Raw genomic sequence first — 23,348 nt, forward strand, 5'->3', positions numbered from 1 at the left:
TTTGTTTTTTGCCTTCGAGTTTCAAGGAAATCTTTATATATTGTGGATCTTCTCTCTGTCAGTTCTTTGTCTTTTAGCTTTGTTCATATTGTCATCAGTCAGGAAGAAGTAAGGAACCCTAACAGTTTCTTCCTTTATGATTGATAGTTTTTTTTTTTTTTTTTTTAAGAAATGGCATAAAGCTAAATGTGAGTTGAGAATGGTATTTTAAACAAGATGTTAAAATAGAACTAATAAAAATATTGATAAATTATATTACATCAGGGATCCCTGGGTGGCGCAGCGGTTTGGCGCCTGCCTTTGACCCAGGGCGCGATCCTGGAGACCTGGGATCGAATCCCACATCGGGCTCCCGATGCATGGAGCCTGCTTCTCCCTCTGCCTGTGTCTCTGCCTCTCTCTCTCTCTCTCTCTCTGTGAGACTATCATATAAAAAAAAAATTAAATTATATTACATCAAAGTTTAAAACATAATGTATAGTTTAAATCCTATCATATTCTCATTCTTTCATTCATTCAACAAATATTTATCCTCCACAGTGTGCCAGGAACTTTCCTAGGCTCTGAGGATATAGTTGTGTACAAAAATCCCTATTCTCTTTCACTTCCATTTTGGTCACAGGGTCAAAAATAAATTTAAAATCAAGAACATGCAGTTTAGGCATGCCTGGGTGGCTCAGTAGTTGAGCATCTGCCTTTGGCTCAGGTCATGATCTCAGGGTCCTGGGATTGAGTTCTGCATCGGGCTCCCCTTGAGGAGCCTGCTTCTCCCTCTGCCTATGTCTCTGCGTCTCTCTCTGTGTCTCTTATGAATAAATTTAAAAAAACTTAAAAAGGGGATCCTTGGGTGGCTCAGCGGTTTCGCACCTGCCTTTGGCCCAGGGTGTGGTCCTGGGTCCTGGGATCGAGTCCTGTGTCGGGCTCCCAGCATGGAGCCTACTTCTCCCTCTGCCTGTCTCTCTCTCTCTCTCTCTCTCTCTCTATGTTTATCATAAAAAAAAAAAACCTTAAAAAAAAAAACATGCAGTTTATCAATACTGTCATTATCACAATGGGGAAATATCAATGACTGCCATAGAGAAACAGCAGGGAAGGGGAATATGGGAGTGTTACAGTTATAAATAGAATTGTTAGGGAAGCCTCACTCAGGAGTAATGTTTGGGCAAAGACCTGAAGAAATCAGGGTTGTAGCATGTGGCTGTAATGGGAAAGAGTAAACTAAGCTGAGGACAGAGAGGGTGGAAAGGCTCTGAATTGATGGTGTGCCTGGAATAGCAGGCACTGGGTGGCTGGAGTGGACTTAGGTAGGGGAAATGTAGTGGGAGATGAGGTAACCTAGTACCCTCATGTGAGACCTTGAAGGCCATTGCAAAGACTTTGGCTTTTACCTCAGTGGGATGGAAAGTCGTTGGACGATTCTGACAGAGAATGATATAATCTAACTTTAAGGGTCACTTTGATGTCTGCATGGAGAATAATAGGGGGCAGAGACCAGGTAGGAGGCTCTTGCTTATATAGTTGAAACATAATGGTCTGTTGGAGTGATGAGTAGTAGTCAGATTTTAGATATGTTTTTATATATTTCATATTTTTCAAAGGTAGAACCCAGAAAATTTGATGATGGTTTGGATGTGGGAAGTGAGAGAAAGACAAGAGTCAAGGATGATGCTGAAGTTTTCTGTCTGAGCCATTGGAAGTTTGGAGTTGCTATTTATTGAGATGGGGAAGATTGTGGAAGGAGCAGGTTTGGAGGGGAAGGTCAGAGGTTCAGCTTTGGGCATATTACATTGGAGATGTCTATTAGCTATTCAAGGAGAGTTGGTAGAAGTTGCAAAGGAATATATGAGGTTGGAGTTCAGGGGAGAGAACCAAATTGGAAATAAACATTCAGGAAACATCAGTATATGCTGAATAGTTGGTATTTAAAGGTATGAGACTGGATGAAGTTACCCAGAGAATGAGTATAAATTATGAGAAGAAGAGACTCAAGATCTGAGCCCTGGACTACTTCAATGTTTAGAGGCTTGGGACATGAGGAAGACTCAGCAGAGACTGAGAAAGTCTCCAGTGAGGTAGTGATGAGGAAATTCTGGAGCCAAGATAGTGTTTTGAGAAAAGAAGGAGCAATCCACTGTGTGTGTGATGCTGCTGACAGAAAAAGGATAATAAGGACTGAGAATTGACCATTGGATTTAGCCATATGAAGGTCATTGGCGACATAAGAGCAGTTGAGTGGAATGGTGGTAGAGACAGACTTATTAGAATAGGTTTAAGGGATAGTCGAAGGATCTGAATTGGAGACAGCAAAGAGAGACGGCTTTTTAAATTTTGCTGTAATGTAGAGCAGAGAGATGGGACAGAAGTTATAAATGGAGACAAAGAATTTTTTTTAAGATGGGAAATATAGCCTGTTTATGTTCCAACATATGCCAACTGGATGCTTGAGTGGGAAAATTAATGATGTAGGAAAAGGGGGGAGAATTGGTGGAGCCTGCCCTGTTGAGTGGCTAAGAGTGGATGAAGTCTGATTTACAAAGTGGAGTGGTTAGCCTTAGGAAAATGGAAACATCATTCACAGTAGTAGGAGGGAAGAGAGAATACCATACATGCAGCCAGCTACAGATAGGCAAGTGGATGCAGTGGTGAGAGCTTGTGGAAGTTTTAGAGAAGCGGCATTTTCATTTTTGATCTGATTTTTAGTTGGCAGTTATTTTTATTTATATATTTTTAGGATTTTATTTATTTATTCCTGAGAGACAGAGAGAGAGAGAGAGAGGCAGAGACACAGGCAGAGGGAGAAGCCAGCTCCATGCAGGGAGCCCCACATGGGACTCGATCCCGGGACTTCCCAAGATCATGCCCTGGGCCGAAGGCAGGTGCCAAACCGCTGAGCCACCCAGGGATCCCCTAGTTGGCATTTTAAGGAATGATCTTTGACCCGTTCTTCCCTTAGTTGCTAATATTCTATACATCAACACTTAAATTTCTCTAAAGGAACCCTAAAATAAAATTGTATGTTTGTTTAGTTTTCAAACCATGAATATTTTGCTGGATTTTGCTTATCCTTTAATATATATATATATTTTTTTAGATTTTTAAAAAAGATTTTATGTATTTATTCATGAAAGACACACAGAGACAGAGACACAGGCAGAGAAGCAGGCTCCCCACAGGGAGCCTGATGTGGGACTTGATCCCAGGACCACAGGATTATGCTCTGAGCCAAAGGCAGATGAGCCACCCAAGCATCCCTATATTTTTTAGGTTTAATCAATTAATTTATTTGAGAGAGAAAGAGTGTGTGCACATGTGAGTGGGAGGAGGGGCGGAGGCAGAGAATCTCAAGCAGATTGTATGCTGAGCGTGGAGCCTGATGCAGGGCTTGATCTCATGACTTGGGCCGAAAAACTGGGAGTTGGACACTTAATGACTGAGCCATTCAGGTGCTCCAAAGTATTTTTTAATGGCAAGTCTAATGAACCAAACTTCCAGTTTGAAGTTCTGGTATTTTAAGCTGTGTTTGCACATTGACTTGATGAATGTTCTTTTTTGTTTTGTTTTGTTTTAAGATTTTATTTATTTATTCATGAGAGACACAGAAAGAGAGGCAGAGACATAGGTAGAGGGAGAAGCAGGCTCCCTGTGGGGAACCTGATGTGAGACTCGATCCCGGGACCCTGGGATCATGCCCTGAGCCAAAGGCAGATGCCCAACTGCTGAGCCACCCAGGTGCCCCAATTTGGTGAAAGTTTTATTGCAGCACACACAGAGTACCTAGTAAAGTTACTTCGAAATTAAAGGAAAATTATCTGGCACCTATGTGAAAAAATGTGTGAAACACAAAGAACTTAAGGATTTCTGGTGGAGTGGCACAATAGATTCTGCTATGGACAGGTTGTAAAATCTGCCTTGATTTTTCATATTTTCATAGATGAAATTTTGAAAATTTTTTGAAATTTTAAATTTTCATATATGATGACATAAGTTTAGTGTTAACTTTTTATATATGCATATACTTGTACTATTTTGGTAAAAATGGAAGTAACTATTAGTATGGTCTTAGGAAATTCTACAAAGTGTGATCAACTTCTAAAAATAATATTAATTATTGAGGCTTATTCTGACCTAGTCTATAAGAATAATTTTAATTGTCACAGATTAGAGCTCTTACTTCATTTTTAGTAACTGATATAATTAACACTTCTTCCACTTAATAATAACAAGAACTTAAGGTGTCAACAGGATAATTCCCAGAGGTCAAGAGCTAGTTTCCCAGGAGACCTCCATATTGACACTTGATACTACCACCAATACCTACCTATTCTTTACCAAGGTAAACAATGTGAATTCTCTGCTGAATTTCTGCTCTGTTCGTTACATTAAAAACAGCATTGGTGTAGATTTGGTGAGCATTGATTGAGGAGCGGGTAGCTGTTTACTTTTACTTAAGATATAGGTAATTGTGGACCTCTGTCTGAATCATCAAAATCTGATTTGAGAACTTGGATCTTCATCTTTCAAGAGTATTGTAGGCCCTTTAGAGTCACATAGAAGACTTTGGGGAGGCTGGACTTGTAACCTTCTGCTAATGACTACCTTATTCAAGTACTATTTTTTAAGGCCAGGATCTGACATTAGTGTTTGATAATCTCTGTTTTTCTTTTTCTCTCCTCTTTTTTTTTTTTTAATTTTAATTTTTTTTTCTCTCCTTTATTTTCTTGAATGAATTTGGACCTTGTAAATACCTATTCTTTTGGGACATGCTTTGATGCTGTATTCACCTGCCTTTGGTATGACTTGGTCTAAACCACATTTTATCTAGGTTAAAAATAACAATGTGGCTTAAGAACAGTGTCCTTCAGCTGCCCACATTGGGCATTTTAAGTTTTGGCGTATTAACTGTTCCGAAATGGCCAGTTTCCATGATCCTCAGTGTCCTTTGATGGTTTTGCCCTAATGAGACCTGGCTCTCTTTCCTGTGGCTTACAGGCTCAAGAAAGGAGGCTCTGTGTGGGTTAGCAGACATTGAGACTTTTGCAGGCCAAGCCAACAGAGTTCAATTTGTCACTCACTGGGCTAAATTAAGTGAGCAGCATGCTGGAAATGGGACAGACTGGCCAACTGTGCCTCGTACAATGCCATATGTGTTGCTATAGACTATGGAATGGCGATGTCTGTTGATTAGCAGAGCCTATTGAAGTAAATGCTGAGGAAATCATATGTATGTCATTTTTGGCACCAGATGTTAGTTCGTGGAAACCAGTTGTGTGGTGTTTTTCCAATCAGATTATTTCTAGACAATGAATTTTTGTTAAAAGACAGTTATTTATTTTTAATGTCAGAAAGAATTAACCTTGCTTGAATAGCATACCTAGATATGTAATAATTGATGTACCCAATTTTAAGCAGCCCTAAATACAAATTGTCCATAGGTTAATTATGGAAAAGTGTGACATTTTAGTAACTAGAAGCAAACAGTTATAAAATTAGAACGGTTAACAAATTTAAATTAGTTTAAGTTAGTAGTTTTGCTATCTCTTCCTACAAACCCGTCAGTATGAAGATTTAAAGCTTTTCTATTGTTACGGGTTCAGTTGTGTCCTCAGCAAAGTTCATATGTTGAAATCCTAACTCCTAGTATCTCAGACTGTGACTACTTGGAGATAAGATCTTTACAGAAATAATTAAGTTAAAATGAGGATTTTTCAGTAGACCCTAATCCAACGTGACTAGTATTCTTGTAAGAAGAGAAAAGCTGGACAGAGACATACACAGGTGAGAGGCAACGCGAGGACACAGGAAAAAGATAAGGCATGGTGAGAGGCTTTAGAAGGAACCAGCCCTGTTCCCACCTTGATCTTAGACTACTAGGCTCCACAACTGTGAGAAAATAAAGCCACCCAGTCTGGCGGTACTCTGTTAAAACAGAATTGCAAACTAATACTAATACTGGTGTCAGCAAGAGAATAAAAACATAAAAGATTTTATGGGTCAATAAATAAATGGAAATTTTAAAACCTTAATCTAGATTTCAAATGATCTGAGTGGGGAAACCATTGCATGGGCCTTCTGCTGCCTGGTGTCAGAGCCCCTGCTGAGATGGCAAGTAGTGAGCACAATAGAAAACCATGAGATTTTAGATCTGTAAGGGAAGGACCTTAGATATCATCTGTTGCAACTTCCTTGGTTACAGAGGAGGAAACTAACACTTGAAGCACTGGAGGATTCATCTAGGAGCACATGGTTACTTATTGACATATCCATGCCTGGAACCCAGATCTTTCTGGTTCAAGACCCAACCCCTTTTTTCCTCAAGGTGGTACCTATATGACATCAGGTTCTGCTGTTTTGGCAAATTCGATTTGAGAAACAATGTGTTTTTCTTCTGTTCTTTCTTGTTGATGTTGTTAAGAAAATTTTCCAGTTCAAGGGATCCCTGGGTGGCTCAGCGGTTTGGCCCAGGGTGCAATCCTGGATTCCGGGGATCGAGTCCCGCGTCAGGTTCCCAGCATTGGAGCCTGCTTCTCCCTCCTCCTGTGTTTCTCCCTCTCTCTCTCTCTCTATCATAAATAAATAAATAAATCTTTTTAAAAAAATAATATTTTCCACTTCAAAAAGGTATAAAGAATAACATAATAATTACCTGGGCCTCCACCACCTACTTTAAGCTATTAAAATATTACACATTGAATTAAAGCACCTTCCCTGGTCATATAGCCTTCCCTATCCTTTCGAGGTAACTACTGTCTCAAATTTGTCATTTAGCTTTCCTATGTATCTCTCTGTACTCTTATTAAAATTGAGTGTATTACAAAGCAATATATAGATTCATTGTACAAATATTAAACATATAAAAGGTATGTCAAATATATCCTTCTTAGTTGGTATTCCACTCATTCTTGTATATGAAAGTCAGCTTTCTTCGTATATATTGCTCCACTTCACTCATTTCCACTGCTATATTGTTTTCCATTTTATGAATATACTATATTTCTGTATTCTTTTTGCTGATATTTAGGCTGTTTTTAGTTCCAAAATGATGCTGCTATGAATATTCTTAAATGTAATTTCCTGTGCATGCGTGTGAAAGCTTATTTAGGATATGTATCTGTGGGTGGAAGTGCTAAGTCATAGGTTGTGTACATTTTCAGTCTTTCCAGATACTGCCAAATTGTTCTGCAAAGTGGTTGCACCAGTTTACATTCCTACTTAGTAGTATGGGTACCCGTTCTTTCACATCCTTGCCAGCCATGATTTTGTGCCAGTCTAATGCATTTTAATTTCCCTCATTATGAATGAATATCAGCATCTCTTTATGTTTATTGGCCACTTGGGTTTTTTTAAGTGTATTTTTTTTTTCTTTTTCTAGTCAGAGTCCTAGAGACAGAATGGGTTTGAGTGGTCCTGGTGTCCATCTCTTCATTTTATAAGTGAGGAAACAGGGGCTAGAGAAATGTAGGGACTAGTTTAAGGTCCCCAAACAAAAATTTGGGGGCTATGCTTCCCTGTCCTCTGTTCTATTTTACCAAATAGTCAAATCATGCATTTGGGTGAATTACCTTTTTGGTTTTGTTAAGAACAGAGTCTAGAGCTAAACTGACTAATCAGAAGAGTTTAATTAGTGAGTATGTGGATTACATATGTGACACTGTTTTATTGGAATTTTCTGAAAACCCAAACCATCATCTCCTTGTTTAAAACCCTTCTGGGTTTCCCATTGCTCCTTGGAAAGTCAAAACTGCTTAGCTCTCTCTGTTGGATTGGGTCCCTCCTGCCTCTTCAGGCTCTTCTGGGTCCCTCCTTGTCTGTTCTCCAGCCAGACTGGCTTTCTTTTGGCTTCACACTTGGCTTCACAACTTGCTGTGCTCCGTTCCTCAGCAGGGCCTGTGTGTTCTCACTCTGCCTGCAGCTCTCTCCCCCACCTTCCCTCCTTCTGGCTCATTCTTGTACAGGTCTCCCATTGTCACTTCCTCAGGGAAGCCTTCCTGAACACTCCCACTAGCCCATATCCCTTCTCAGTGCTCACAAGGCCCAATACCTTTCATAACACTCATCACAGCTGTAGGTTTACACTTATGTGTACAGTTATTAAGGTATCACTTCTTCGTGAGCCCTTAGTCCCAATGAAGTCAGGGACTGTGTTTTGGCTCACCATTCAATCCCTGGCTTTTAGCAGTGTGCCTGACATATGGTTGGAACTCACTAAATATTCGTGGAATAAGTAAATGAGTAAATGGTTCATCTTTAAAAAGCTCATCTTACCTAACTCTCTGGAGGCAAACTGTCTATAGCTGATTGGACTCACCCATTTGCTTCTCAGTATAGCCCTGCGCTACGTTCTTCAGGAAAAGAGCAATACTAAATGGACTGTGTTGAAGATTTATATTCATGACTCAAAGTATATAGCAAGGAGAGAGGAGAGAAAAAGGAAAAAGGAGAATTAGAGCTTGGAAGGAGGAATGCTAGACGAATAGTTGCCTGATCAGAGAGCCTGCAGAATGGGCCATTTGAACTCTCGGAGTTAGGCTGGGTGAACTCCTAATCTAAGAGAGTCTGGACAGTGGTTTGATGGGCCACTTATTAACATAGAAGGGAAAGCTTCTGAATAGATCTTAGCTGGGCCTTTCCTTTGAAGATTCTGGTTTGAAGAACTCAAAATGAGGGTGCACTGTAAGAATAAAAAGCAGTTTTGCTCCCTCTCTCAAACTATTGCTTTTACTTGTACAAGACAAATATGGGTTCTGTATATGACTAATATTTTGTTACCTTAATCCTTAAAGAATAATGTAACTCCTAGCACAGTCCTTTGAGAGTCTGTTTCCAAATAGAAATCTTGCTTTAATTATTAGATTTTTCTTATTCTGTGTCTTTTGTACATCTCAGTATTGTCCAGGATAGAAGAAAAGAGGGGACTTCTTTACCCTTTCCTGAGTATGTCCATAATTCTTAAAACACTACATCTCCATAATTCCTCAATGTTATTCTTTTTTTTTTTTTACAGATTTCTTTATTATTTTAGAGAGAGAGCATGAGTGGGGGTGGAGGGGAGGAGAGAGGAGCAAAGGGAGAGGGAGAGGAAGAGAGAATCCCAAGCAGACTCCCTGCTGAGCACGGAGTCCAATGTGGGGCTTGATCTCATGACCCCAAGATCATGACCGGAGCTGAAATAAAGAGTCGGACACTTAACTTATTGTGCCATCCAGGTACCCCACTTCAATGTTATTCTTAATTCACTACGAAAAGAAATAAGTTATTTCTGGATTGTTCACTTAGCAGTAGGTAGCAAGCATATGTTTTCAGGATGTGATAACAAACTCAAATTTTCTGTTTAGTTTTGTTATCTCTTTCTTAGCCAGAGAGTTAAGAACTTCCTTTGTAAATCTTCATTTCCTTCATAGCTGTGAGAAGTCAGGGTTCTCAATGGAACATGCTCCATGAGCTCTATGCTTTCACTAAAGGCAAAGAACAGCTATGGTGTTGCAAGAATGCCAAGTAGGAATATTGAAGCAAATAAGCAAAACTGCCTGTGCCCAAGTAAGTGTAATGTCTTTTGTTATAAAACAGAAGGTATTTGCCTCTAGTACATTATTGATCTTTCAAATGACTCTTTAAGGTAGTTATGAGTGTTCAGTTATTTTTATATTTATTTATTTATTTATTTAATTTATTTTTAAAAAGATTATTTATTCATGAAAGAGAGAGGCAGAGGGAGAAGCAGGCTCCATGCAGGGAGCCCAATGTGGGACTCGATCCTCGGTTTCCAGGATTACGGCCTGAGCCAAAGGCAGGTGCCAAACCGCTGAGCTACCCAGGGATCCCCTATTTTTATTTTTGACAAGGTAACAATAACTGAAACTCTTGAGTTTGGGTTGTTTTGTATGGTAGGAACACAGTGCAAAGTTAAATCTGTTCCCATTTTTAATAAAATAATAAGACTTAGCTGTAATTAAAAGGACCTATTTTGTTTTTTTTTTAATTTATTTTTTATTGGTGTTCCATTTACCAACATACAGAATAACCCCCAGTGCCTGTCACCCATTCACTCCCCCCTTCTACCACCCCTAGTTCTTTTCCCAGAGTTAGCAGTCTTTACGTTCTGTCTCTCTTTCTGATATTTCCCACACATTTCTTCTCCCTTCCCTTATATTCCCTTTCACTATTATTTATGTTCCCCAAATGAATGAGAACATATAATGTTTGTCCTTCTCCGACTGACTTACTTCACTCAGCATAATACCCTCCAGTTCCATCCACATCCAAATAAATGGTGGGTATTTGTCATTTCTAATAGCTGAGTAATATTCCATTGTATACATAGACCACATCTTCTTTATCCACTCATCTTTCGATGGACACCGAGGCTCCTTCCACAGTTTGGCTATTGTGGCCATTGCTGCTATAAACATCGGGGTGTAGGTGTCCCGGCGTTTCATTGCATCTGAATCTTTGGGGTAAATCCCCAACAGTGCAATTGCTGGGTCGTAGGGCAGGTCTATTTTTAACTCTTTGAGGAATCTCCACACAGTTTTCCAGAGTGGCTGCACCAGTTCACATTCCCACCAACAGTGTAAGAGGGTTCCCTTTTCTCCGCAACCTCTCCAACATTTGTTGTTTCCTGCCTTGTTAATTTGCCCCATTCTCACTGGTGTGAGGTGGTATCTCATTGTGGTTTTGATTTGTATTTCCCTGATGGCAAGTGATGCAGAGCATTTTCTCATATGCATGTTGGCCATGTCTATGTCTTCCTCTGTGAGATTTCTGTTCATGTCTTTTGCCCATTTCATGATTGGATTGTTTGTTTCTTTGGTGTTGAGTTTAAGAAGTTCTTTATAGATCTTGGAAACTAGCCCTTTATCTGATAGGTCATTTGCAAATATCTTCTCCCATTCTGTAGGTTGTCTTTTAGTTTTGTTGACTGTATCCTTTGCTGTGCAAAAGCTTCTTATCTTGATGAAGTCCCAATAGTTCATTTTTGCTTTTGTTTCTTTTGCCTTCGTGGATGTATCTTGCAAGAAGTTACTGTGGCCGAGTTCAAAAAGGGTGTTGCCTGTGTTCTCCTCTAGGATTTTGATGGAATCTTGTCTCACATTTAGATCTTTCATCCATTTTGAGTTTATCTTTGTGTATGGTGAAAGAGAGTGGTCCAGTTTCATTCATCTGCATGTGGATGTCCAATTTTCCCAGCACCATTTATTGAAGAGACTTCTTTCTTCCAATGGATAGTCTTTCCTCCTTTATCGAATATTAGTTGACCATAAAGTTCAGGGTCCAATTCTGGGTTCTCTCTTCTGTTCCATTGATCTATGTGTCTGTTTTTGTGCCAGTACCACACTATCTTGATGACCACAGCTTTGTAGTACAACCTGAAATCTGGCATTGTGATGCCCCCAGATATGTTTTTTTTTTTTTTTTAAATTCCCCTGGCTATTTGGGGTCTTTTCTGATTCCACACAAATCTTAAAATAATTTGTTCTAACTCTCTGAAGAAAGTCCATGGTATTTTGATAGGGGTTGCATTAAATGTGTATATTGCCCTGGGTAACATTGACATTTTCACAATATTAATTCTGCCAATCCATGAGAATGGAATATTTTTCTATCTCTTTGTGTCTTCCTCAATTTCTTTCAGAAGTGTTCTATAGTTTTGAGGGCATAGATCCTTTACATCTTTGGTTAGGTTTATTCCTAGGTATCTTAGGCTTTTGGGTGCAATTGTAAATGGGATTGACTCCTTAATTTCTCTTTCTTCAGTCTCATTGTTAGTGTATAGAAATGCCACTGATTTCTGGGCATTGATTTTGTATCCAACAAAAATGTCTTTTTGTTGTCTGATTGCTGAGGCTAGGACTTCCAGTACTATGTTGAATAGCAGTGGTGAGAGTGGACATCCCTGTCTTGTTCCTGATCTTAGGGGAAAGGCTCCCAGTGCTTCCCCATTAAGAATGATATTTGCTGTGGGCTTTTCGTAGATGGCTTTTAAGATGTTGAGGAATGTTCCCTCTATCCCTACACTCTGAAGAGTTTTGATCAGAAATGGATGCTGTATTTTGTCAAATGCTTTCTCTGCATTGAATGAGAGGATCATATGGTTCTTGGTTTTTCTCTTGCTGATATGATGAATCACATTGATTGTTTTACGGGTGTTGAACCAGCCTTGTGTCCCAGGGATAAATCCTACTTGGTCATGGTAAATAATTTTCTTAATGTACTGTTGGATCCTATTGGCCAGTATCTTGTTGAGAATTTTTGCATCCATGTTCATCAGGGATATTGGTCTGTAATTCTCCCTTTTGGTGGGGTCTTTGGTTTTGAAATTAAGGTGATGCTGGCCTCATGGAACGAATTTGGAAGTACTCCATCTCTTTCTATCTTTCCAAACAGCTTTAGGAGAATAGGTATGGTTTCTTCTTTAAACGTTTGATAGAATTCCCCTGGGAAGCCCTCTGGCCCTGGACTCTTGTGTCTTGGGAGGTTTTTGATGACTGCTTCAATTTCCTCCCTGGTTATTGGCCTGTTAAGGTTTTCTATTTCTTCCTGTTCCAGTTTTGGTAGTTTGTGGCTTTCCAGGAATGCGTCCATTTCTTCTAGATTGCCTAATTTATTGGCGTATAGTTGTTCATAATATGTTTTTAAAATCGTTTGTATTTCCTTTTGTTGGTAGTGATCTCTCCTTTCTCATTCATGATTTTAATTTGAGTCTTCTCTCTCTTCTTTTTAATAAGGCTGGCTAATGGTTTATCTATCTTATTAATTCTTTCAAAGAACCAACTCCTGGTTCTGTTGATCTGTTCCACAGTTCTTCTGGTCTCGATTTCGTTGAGTTCTGCTCGAATCTTTATTAACTCCCTTCTTCTCTTGGGTGTGGGATCTATTTGCTGTTTTTTCTCTAGCTCCTTTATGTGTAAGGTTAGCTTTTGTATTTGAGTTCTTTCCAGTTTTTGAATGGATGCTTGTATTGCGATGTATTTCCCCCTTAGGACTGCTTTTGCTGCATCCCAATGATTTTGAACGGTTGTATCTTCATTCTCATTAGTTTCCATGAATCTTTTTAATTCTTCCTTAATTTCCTGGTTGACCCTTTCATCTTGTAGCAGGATGGTCCTTAACCTCCACGTGTTTGAGGTCCTTCCAAACTTCTTGTTGTGATTTAGTTCTAATTTCAAGGCATTATGGTCTGAGAATATGCAGGGGACGATCCCAATCTTTTGGTATTGGTTCAGACCCGATTTGTGACCCAGTATGTGGTCTATTCTGGAGAAAGTTCCATGTGCGCTTGAGAAGAATGTGTATTCAGTTGAGTTTGGATGTAAAGTTCTGTAGATATCTGTGAAATCCATCTGGTGTAGTGTATCATTTAAAGCTCTCATTTCTTTAGAGATGTTGTGCTTATTTAGAAGACCTATCCCGGGTAGAAAGAGCTAGATTGAAGTCACCAAGTATAAGTGTATTATTATCTAAGTATTTCTTCACTTTGGTTATTAATTGATTTATATATTTGGCAGCTCCCACATTTGGGGCATATATATTGAGGATTGTTAAGTCCTCTTGTTGGATAGATCCTTTAAGTATGATATAGTGTCCCTCTTCATCTCTCACTACAATCTTCGGGGTAAATTTTAGTTTATCTGATATAAGGATGGTTACCCTTGCTTTCTTTTGAGGACCATTTGAATGGTAAATGGTTCTCCAACCTTTTATTTTCAGGCTGTAGGTGTCCTTCTGTCTAAAATGAGTCTCTTGTAGACAGCAAATGGATGGGTCCTGCTTTTTTATCCAGTCTGAAACCCTGCGCCTTTTGATGGGGTCATTAAGCCCGTTCACGTTCAGAGTTACTATTGAGAGATATGAGTTTAGTGTCATCATGATATCTATTCAGTCCTTGTTTTTGTGGATTGTTCCACTGAACTTCTTCTTAAAGGGGAATTTTAAGAGTCCCCCTTAAAATTTCTTGCAGAGCTGGTTTGGAGGTCACATATTTTTTCAGTTGCTGCCTGTCTTGGAAGCTCTTTCTCTCTCCTTCCATTTTGAATGAGAGCCTTGCTGGATAAAGTATTCTTGGTTGCATGTTCTTCTCATTTAGGACCCTGAATATATCCTGCCAGCCCTTTCTGGCCTGCCAGGTCTCTGTGGAGAGGTCTGCTGTTACGCTAATACTCCTCCCCATAAAAGTCAGGGATTTCTTGTCTCTTGCTGATTTAAGGATCTTCTCTTTATCTTTGGTATTTGCAAGTTTCACTATTAAATGTTGAGGTGTTGAACGATTTTTATTGATTTTTATGGAGGGATCTCTCTATTTCCTGGATCTGAATGCCTGTTTCCCTTCCCAGATTAGGAAAGTTTTCAGCTAGAATTTGTTCAAATACATATTCTGGCCCTCTGTCCCTTTCGGCACCCTCGGGAACCCCAATTAAACGTAGGTTTTTCTTCCTCAGGCTGTCGTTTATTTCCCTTAATCTATCTTCATGGTCTTTTAATTGTTTGTCTCTTTTTTCCTCAGTTTTCCTCTTTGCCATCAACTTGTCTTCTATGTCACTCACTCGTTCTTCCACCTCGTTAACCCTCGTCGTTAGGACTTCTAGTTTGGATTGCATCTCATTCAATTGATTTTTAATTTATGCCTGATTAGCTCTAAATTCTGCAGTCATGAAGTCTCTTGAGTCCTTTATGCTTTTTTTTTAGAGCCACCAGTAGCTGTATAATAGTGCTTCTGAATTGGCTTTCTGACATTGAATTATAATCCAGATTTTGTAACTCTGTGGGAGAGAGGACTGTTTCTGATTCTTTCTTTTGAGGTGAGGTGTTCCTTCTAGTCATTTTGCTCAGTGAAGAGTGGCCAAAAGCGAGTTGTATTGGGAAAAGGAGAAAAAGAGAGGAGAGAAAGAAGGAAAGAAAAGAGAAAGAGAAAAAAGAAAAAAGGAAGAAAAAAAAAAGAAAGAAAGGAAAAAGGTGGGGGAACGAAACAAATCAAAAAGCAAAACAAAACAAAACAGAAACAAACAAAAAAACCTCGGGGGAGTATCTTCTGATTCTGTGTACTTTAAGTCCCTTGACTTCCCCTGGAACTTGTCCCTCTAGCTGGTCTTCTGGGGGAGGGGCCCGTTGTGCTGATTTTCAGGTGTTAGCACTTGGGGGAGCTGCTCTGCCCACTGCCTGGTGCAGGGCTCAGTGGGGTTGTTTACCCCGTGAGGCCCCAGTAGGACCAACCCCAGTGGCTGCGGCAGGTCTACAGCCCTGGATTCAGCTCCCGCAGGAACTACTCCGTCTGCAGGGCCTGGAGGCTCTGGGGCGGGGCCGCTGATCTGCTCAGCTCGGGGCAGGAGCGTCCTTGCTGTCCTGGGCCCTCCCGGCCTCTGCCTGTCCCGGGGGGAGGCCAGATCCTGGGTTGTGTCCCGGCGCCCAGTGCTCCGGGGCCTGCGCTGTTGGATTCGTGCTCCGGGCTGCGCAGCCCCCTCCACGGAGCCGCCGCCCGAGCCCCTCGAGCTGCTCCCGGAGCTGTACAGCCCCCTCTGCTCGGAGCCTCTTCCTCCGCCCGAGCCCCTCGGAGCTGCTCCCGGCCGCGCAGCCCCCTCCTCACGGTGCCTCTTCCTCAGCCCGAGCCCCTCCGAGCTGCTCCGGGTCCCGCTGTGCGCGCTGCAGCCTTTAGGGAGCTCGGCGCACTCTCCTGGGGCGCAGGTGTCTGTTACTGTCCCAGGGAGCCCGAGGGCATCCCCGCCCTCCTGGGTCCTGCTCCAACTCCCTGCGGGCCCCTTTCCGCCTGGGAAGGTTGGTGCAGCTCCTGCTTCTCCGGGACGGGGCTCTCCTGTCCTGGGGACGCTCGCCCCGGCCTCAGCCCGGCTCCTCGCGGGGCCGCTCCCTCTTGGAGGCCTTTTGTTTATTTCTTTTTTCCCCTCTTCCTACCTTGATAGAAGCACGAACTCTTCTCACTGTAGCATTCCAGGTGTTCTCTCTTTAATTCTCAGGCCGAATTCATAGATTTTCAGGAAAATTTGAAGGTTTTCTAGGTGATTTGGTGGGGACAGGTGATTTGGAGACCCTACTCTTCCGCTATCTTGCCCCTCCCCTCCAAAGGACCTATTTTTTGTGATTGTATGAGGGTAAGATGAAATAAATGTGAGTTTTTAGGTTTATTGATTGCTTCCTACGTGATAAGTTCTGTGTTAACTGTTGGCTATTAATTATTATTGTTATAATTATCTGATGCCTTTCAATATTGCAAATTTAGGTTGTCTTTTTCAGTGAAGAGACAGCATCCTCTCTAACTACTAATACCTATATTTCTTTTCTTTTCTTTTTTCTTTCTTTTATTTTGGATATACCTATATTTTCTGTCAAAATTTATCAAGTCTATAGATTTAGCTAGAGCATCATTCTAAATGTGAAATATCTATGATGTTGGATATTTATTAAGCTAATCATACTCCTATCTTTCCATTCTTGATACTCTGCAGTTCCATCCCTGGAAAATCTAATTGCTTCTTCCAGAGCTTTGGCCTAGTACCCTATGTAATCTTTTTGTGACCTTTACCTACAGAATTCTTCTAACCCCAAGCTCTTGTCCTTATTAAAACCTATTTTCTGAAAAGTTGCTGGGTAGGTATTGAAGTTACTATGGTATAGCTTGGTCTCGTTTTGAAGGACTTTCAGACCCAGGTGGAATGGGGTATGGGGTGTTTTTCTGTGGGTAGTGTCCTTTCTGATATACCTTGATGCAGAGACAGAATTGTCCCTTCAAGTTTGGCCTTCTTGGCTTTTTAAAGCTCTTCATAAAAACCCATTTGTTCTCAGGCCACAGTTCCTCAAGCCAAATCTTCCCCATCCTTTAGACTTCTGCTGGAGTTGGGAGAGGCCCTTGGGGTCCTTAGAATTAGAAACCATGAATAGCTAACAAAGCACAGGAGATATGATAAAGGAGATACGAAGTTCATGTCCCACAAGTGGATCCTACTCTATAATGAATTCTAAGACTAAATTCTGGAGACTGCTGTTGTTTAAAAGCACCTCATCCTTGTTGAAGGAGATTTGTACGTTTCTTGACCTTCTGACACTGCCAGTCTTAAGAGTATATTTGGAAAGTTCCAAAGCTGGCTGGATTGATTTATTCTACCTGCACACCTTTTCAGTATGAGCTGTGTGGAAATTTTCTCATCAATCATAAGAAAGCTACTTTATAGTCCACACAGGTCATGTAGTTCCCTAATGCAAATAGCAGGCCGCTTATCTGAACATGGTGAGGGAAATCATTATTCTTTTTCCCTCTCTTTTCTTGGTTCCTCTGTAATAGCTTGGTCTTTGATAATTGGATCTTATTTGGGTTGTGTAAGAACATGAGAATATTTAATGAGCACCACTGAGCTGTGATGGTGGTCCTGGTAGAAAAGACTAATATATATTTACTAGAAAAGCACAAGACGTTTTCAAGCCCAAGCTCTCTGGATTCATCTTTTTTTTTTCTCTGGATTCATCTTAAGGCTGTGCAACTTAGAAGGTGCTTTGGGTGGCACCAGAGATAATTCGTGACACTTGCCAGCCTTGCACATGAACAACCTTTTTTTTTTTTTTTTTTTTAAAGATTTATTTATTTATTTATTCAGAGAGAGCAAAAGAGAGGCAGAGACACAGGCAGAGAGAGAAGCAGGGTCCATGCGGGGAGCCGGACGTGGGATTCGATCCCGGGTCTCCAGGATCACACCCCGGGCTGCAGGCGGCGCTAAACCGCTGCGCCACCGGGGCTGCCCTGCACATGAACTTCTAATGGAAGCAGGTACATACTGTTGAAAGAGCATTAGTGCCTAACTCAAACTGCCTGGGGTCATATCCTGGGCTGACCACATACTGAATGACCTTGAACAGGTTGTTTGCCTTCTTAGTACCTCTGTTTTTCCCCTGTATGTAATAGAGGCAGTGATAATACTTACTTCAAAGGGCTGTTGTATTTATAATGTGCTTATAACAATGTCTAGCACATATGTACTCAGTAAATTTTAGCTACTGTCATTCCTTTTCTCCTTTTTTCTTGTTTCTACCTGACACATTTCATCCTTTCTTTCCTTCTTTACAGTTCTCCATCTTGTCATTTCTTTAGCTTTTGGACCTGGCAGGGCCCACCAGCTCTGTCAGTCCCAGTGGTCTGTGCAGGGCTACCTCTTGTAGAAATGAGGTGTCTTTCTTTCTGTTTAGTAAGCTTCCAAGTTAAAGTTTCCTTTTTAGGTCACTGGATGGAGATACTCATTCTGCCTTGGGGGAGGTGAACACAATTGGTTGTGCTAGCTGATATAGGGATTTATTGCTGGGAGGCAAGAAGAGAATGTGTTGATTCCAACAAAGAAGTTATTTTAGGCCATGGGTCTCACACATTAGTAAATAAATACTTAACTCTTTAGGAAGGTAACTACAGTTTAGTCTAAGTTAGGATTCAAACATTAGGCAATTGCTAGTTATTGCCAAATTTTTAATCTTATTTAATAAAAGAGACCATAAACACTGTGTATGTAGATCCCCAGACTATGTTAGATCTAAAGATGCTGAGGGTCTTTTTGCTCTGGAAAGGTAATTATTGAAGTTTTCAGAGGGAAAATAACTCTGTTCCGTTTGTTTTAGATGGAGTACATGAAAAACAGGTAACTATTTTAGGCCAGATAGGCTAGTTAGCTTAGTTGTCTGCCTGCTTCCATTTTTTAACTCCAAAGAGAAAGATATATTTATATTTGAGAAACATGGCCTTAACTAAGTGATCAAGATTAACACTACCAATAATACAATATATCAGTACCCCTGATACAATGCACATGAAGGACATAAATCACTTCTCTCGTATTTTTGCCTAAAATGCATAACCTCAATCTAGTCATGAGAAAATATCAGACAAATTCAAATTGAGAAAATACACAAATACAAATAACTCACCAGTACTTATCAAAAGTGTCAAGGTCACCAAGGATAAGGAAAGACTGAGGAGGACCTGTCACAGATTAGAAGAGATCAAGTAGTGGTAACAACTAAATGCACGTGGAATCCTGGATTGGATCCTGAAACAAAAACAGGGTCATTAGGAGAACAACTGGTAGAATTTGAATAAGGTATGTAAATTTAGTTAATATTGTTACGCCACTCCTGATTTCCTGGTTTTGATAATTGTACTGTGGTTTTATAGGTTATTAACATTAAGGAATGGTGAGTAAAAGCTATATATGAATTCTAAAATGTTGGTAACTTTAGGGGTAACTGGGTGGTTCAGTCAGTTAAACGTCTGCCTTCGCCTCAGGTCATAATCCCAGGGTCCTGGGATCAAGCCCTGCATGGGGCTCCCTGCTCAGTGCAGAACCTGCTTCTCCCTCTCCTTCTGCCTGCTGCTCCCCACTACATGTGCTGTTTCTCTCTCCCAATAAATAAATAAAATCTTAAAAAAAAGTTTGCAACTTTTATGTAAATTTGAAGTTATTTCAAAGTTAAATATAAAAAAGAAGAAATTAAAATAACATAGGTAAAAATTTTAAATGTAATAAGATTTGGAAGATAAAGTTGAGGAAAACTCCCAGAAAGTACAGAAAAAAGAGAAAAATATAAGAAAATTAGACTGTCAATACTAGAGACCCAACATCCAATCACAGGAAATACACAGAGAAGGAGAAATGGAGGGAAGAAGGTCATCAAAGGTATAATTCAAGATTTCACGGAACTGGAGGACATTAAAAACTTAGCACAACAGATGCAAGTAGATCCACATTGAAGTTTAGGTGTGACATTGCAAAATATTTGGGTTAAAGAGAAGACCTTAAAAGCTTTCAGAGAAAATGGAGAGAATAGGTTGTATACCCAACGTTAAGAATCAAACTGGCATCAAACTTCTCAGCAGCACTGCTGAAACCCATGGGCACAGTAAAGCAGTAGAAAGAATATAGTACGAAAATGAAGCAGTGGCCTTCAGATTCTGAGGGAGGTATTTCTAGCCATCCCCTTTTACCTGAAGTATGCCTATCCCTTTCCCTGGAACCCCCAACCAGGATATTGGAAGCAGAACTCCTGAGCATAGCTGCTCCATCAATTCAGCCCCTGCCCCCTGCCTACCCTCCTCATCCCTGCAATCCTGCTCACCTGCTCCTTTCTGGCTACTTCCTTTTGGTGATACTGTTTTGTATGCCAGAACAGGAAAGAGAAAAAAATAAAGTGAAATCCAATACCCACCCACCCCTCAAATAATTACACCTTCAGTGTATGAGGGTAAAATAAGTATATTTTCATACATTCAGGATTTCACCATTTTTACTTCCTAGCAAATTACTAAAAGAGAATCTTCATCAAAGTAAAGATGTCAAAAAAGAGAGGGACAAATCTGATAAGCAGGAAACAGTAGCTTTAACACAAAAGTGAAGCAAAGGGAATGCACAGGGTGTTGGTGAAGGAAAAATCTCAAAGATGACAACTCTGTTGTTAGCCTAGAGAGCAAAATAGTCCAAATTTGAACAGATCCAAAATCTTCAGGGGCCATGTAACTACAAAGATGAAATCAACAGAATTTGTTATTTAACTCATTAAGAGAAATACAGTTTGTGGAGTATTTTCAAAATAATTGCAGTTATGTACATTCAAAAAATTAAAAACAAGATAGTTGCTGAGGTTGGGGTTAGGGTAGGAAGAGGAGTTGTTCAGGAAAATGTAATCATTAATATAGCATGTGGTCAGCTGGAAATATCATTTATGTAGTAATAATGTAAACATTGAAAATAGAGTCATACAAAATGATAATAACTGTAGTTGGGAGGATGGGAAAGATGGGTGACATCCATAGTAGAAATCTAAAAATAATAGACTTTTATAACTAAAAAATCAAAAGCAGCAATATAACATTGCATTTGGAGATATAGAGATCATTGCCAAAATAAACAATTAAAACATTTTAGTGTGTTTTGCCTCTGGGAAATGGGAAATGGGAAAAATGGGACCAGGAAGGCACTGCTATTTTGTGTAATGAGCCATGTAAAACTATTTGGTTTTTTATTCTTATTTGTATTTTTTTAAGGATTTATTTTTATTTATTTATGATAGACATAGACAGCAAGAGAGAGAGAGAGGCAGAGACACAGGCAGAGGGAGAAGCAGGCTCCATGCCAGGAGCCCGACGCGGAACTCGATCCCAGGACTCCAGGATTGCGCCCTGGGCCAAAGGCAGGCACGAAACCGCTGAGCCACCCAGGGATCCCCTACTATTTGGTTTTTTAAACTACTTGTATATATAACTTTGCGATTAAAGGAAACATAAATATAAAATAGCCACGTTAGTAAAAATAAAAGGAAAACCGAATGCCCAAAAGTAAATTAAAGTATTTGAAAAGTTTAAGATATTTAATTTACCCTAAGAAAATGAAATTTTTATGATCTGGACGTGGTAACTTTGAGTGAAGAAAGAGATAAAAAGTAGCTGAAGGAGTTACTGTTAGAGGAAGCATTAACTTCATATACATGACAGTTTGCCAGTTGTCCTGGTTATCTAAACCTTCTCAAAAACCTTTTGTTTTCTTTGAGAAAAAAGATCCTCAGGAGCTAAAATAGAAATTGCACGAAGACCATATTCCTTAACTCTGTATTTAATACAGTCCTTGACTTTGCCTCACCCCCATTTCTTCTGGCTGGGTAGGAGGCAGGCATGGTGATTATTTGTATCAGATTATTGGCTTTTTAGGTTAGTTTCAATTTCAGTAATTAGGCTCCGTTAATTTTTGGCTTGAAATATGATCACTGGAAGTAGAGGTGTTGCATCTAAGACGAAAAAGTTATCCCAAATAGCATGCCTGTCTAGTTGTCATGTGAAGCCACCGTGAGGTCAGTGGGATCCTAATGTGTACTTTATTTCAGTAGCTTGATTTGATTAACTTAGTCTCTGGATTAATAAAAATTCTTGTTTCTGGGATGCACGGGTGGCTCAGTGGTTGAATGTCTGCCTTTGGCTCAGGGCGTGATCCTGGGGTCCCGGGATCGAGGCCCATATCAGGCTCCCTGCATGGCGCCTGCTTCTCCCTCTGCCTATGTCTCTGCCTCTCTCTTGTTCTGTGTCTCTCATGAATAAATAAATAAAGTCTTTAATAAAAGATTCTTGTTTCTAAACTTAATCTGTTAGTCAAAGCGGCCAAGAAGGAATAAAAAAATTGTTTCTGCTATGTGTTACTTAAAATTTTGGTCTTAATATTTTTGTTTGACAAAACTTACTGTCTTATTGTTCTACTGTCTATTCTAGTGTGTGTTAATAAAAGTATCAGTTATCTTTGGTTGCATTTTCTTTTCTTTTTTTTTTTTTTAAGATTTATTTATTTATTTATGATAGACAGAGAGAGAGAGAGAGAGGCAGAGACACAGGCAGTGGGAGAAGCAGGCTCCATGCCAGGAGCCCGACGTGGGACTCAATCCCGGGACTCCAGGATCGCGTCCTGGGCCAAAGGCAGGTGCTAAACCGCTGAGCCACCTAGGGATCCCTGGTTGCATTTTCTAAATCCCAGAATATCAGGATGACTTTTGGACAAATCATCCTTACTTCCAGGTCTTGGGTAATAATTGGCCATTCTTATCTTACTGGAAAAATTTGATCATATACTCCTTTATTTTTCTAATAAAGCTTTGCTATTATGGAAATATAAGATTGGTGTTGCTATAAAATAAAACTTGTTTAAAAAAATCAAACTGCTCCAGATTCATAGAGTCTTAAGTGTTGGACGATGCTTGAGATAGATGTGGTCCAACCTCACCTCATTTATACTGAGGAAATGGAGATTCAAAAACAAAGTAATGAAGCATAACCCAGGAACCCAGCCTGGGTCATTGACTTTTCAGTCCATTGCCATTTTTACTACCTTCAGTTAGTAATTTTAAGAAGGAAGAGGAAGAAGCCAGGAGAATGCTATTTTTGGACTCTATTCTTGCTAAATGTAAGATTTCACACCTTGAAAATTATTTGATGATAATAATGTAGTCAGAACTACCAAGTTAATTATTTTCATCCCACTGCTCTGTTCCTCTGGTCAGCATTCTCTGGGTTCCACAGTCATTAGAATTCCGAGGTTACTGCTAAGGATACAGTGACCCATTTTCAGAATAAAAAAGATCAGCTAATTTGTCTCCTTGCCAGTCAGTGTTAGGTGTTTACTGCTCCTTGTTTTCTTCTGCCTGCGTTCTTGAATAATTGCTTTAATCAGCAAGCTTAGTCATCTTCTCTGTGTGGTGAAGGTGATAAGAAGTTGTACCAGCCCTATCCAGTAAGAAATAGTAATAAATTTTCTTTCTCATGTGCATATATAGATCTTATCTAGTTCCTTGAGTAATATGACTCCTGTGCTTTGACTCAGGAACATAGCAGTCACATT

General features: G+C 40.0%; 1 protein-coding gene and 1 pseudogene across 14 annotated transcripts in view; one reads left to right on the forward strand and one right to left on the reverse strand.

Moving 5' to 3' along the window:
• Nucleotides 1-23,348, forward strand: part of LOC140604105 (bifunctional phosphoribosylaminoimidazole carboxylase/phosphoribosylaminoimidazole succinocarboxamide synthetase) — a 386,988-nt gene that overhangs the window by 56,695 nt on the left and 306,945 nt on the right. For 2 of the 14 annotated variants that reach the window (XM_072775134.1, XM_072775132.1), the window contains exon 1: nucleotides 22,316-22,429. The exons of the other annotated variants lie outside the window; for them this stretch is intronic. The gene's annotated coding sequence lies outside the window, so the exon portion shown is untranslated. Of the gene's footprint in view, nucleotides 1-22,315; nucleotides 22,430-23,348 lie in introns of those variants that run through there. 14 annotated transcript variants of the gene reach the window in all.
• Nucleotides 1-23,348, reverse strand: part of LOC140604113 (peroxiredoxin-1-like) — a 66,105-nt pseudogene that overhangs the window by 6,156 nt on the left and 36,601 nt on the right.

This window comes from Canis lupus, chromosome 14 (genome assembly GCF_048164855.1).
Source record: "Canis lupus baileyi chromosome 14, mCanLup2.hap1, whole genome shotgun sequence".
Classification (NCBI taxonomy): domain Eukaryota; kingdom Metazoa; phylum Chordata; class Mammalia; order Carnivora; family Canidae; genus Canis; species Canis lupus.